This window comes from Rhagoletis zephyria, unplaced genomic scaffold, assembly GCF_001687245.7.
Source record: "Rhagoletis zephyria isolate East Lansing unplaced genomic scaffold, Rhagoletis_zephyria_1.1 Rzeph_scaffold_00258, whole genome shotgun sequence".
NCBI classification, from domain to species: Eukaryota; Metazoa; Arthropoda; class Insecta; order Diptera; family Tephritidae; genus Rhagoletis; species Rhagoletis zephyria.
Window position 1 is genome coordinate 240592 of NW_016157342.1, and position 375 is coordinate 240966.

The window sequence follows — 375 nt, forward strand, 5'->3', positions numbered from 1 at the left end:
TTTTTTTTATTTGTAAAGGCTCTCAAGAAAAACTAAAAATTCATATAAAATTACGCACAATAAATGGAAAATAAATTTTCTTCTATAAAAAATTTCTTAAATCAGTATGCAGCTCTTAAGAAAAAAATGCTCGTACATCTCGTCGCTACCATGTCCAACTATCGAATGTGAAAATCGGCACTTTTCAAAATTTTGATTTTCCACTAATAATTTTATTTCGTATAGCAGCATTGCTTAAGTTATTGTCCTTGACAACTTATTTGTTGGTTAATGACTGTAAATAGTTTTATAGAAAATTAGAGACGAGAAATAATACTTTCATAAAAATTTAAGTACATACATAGATTTAAAAAGCTGCTTGAATACAAAAGTTTT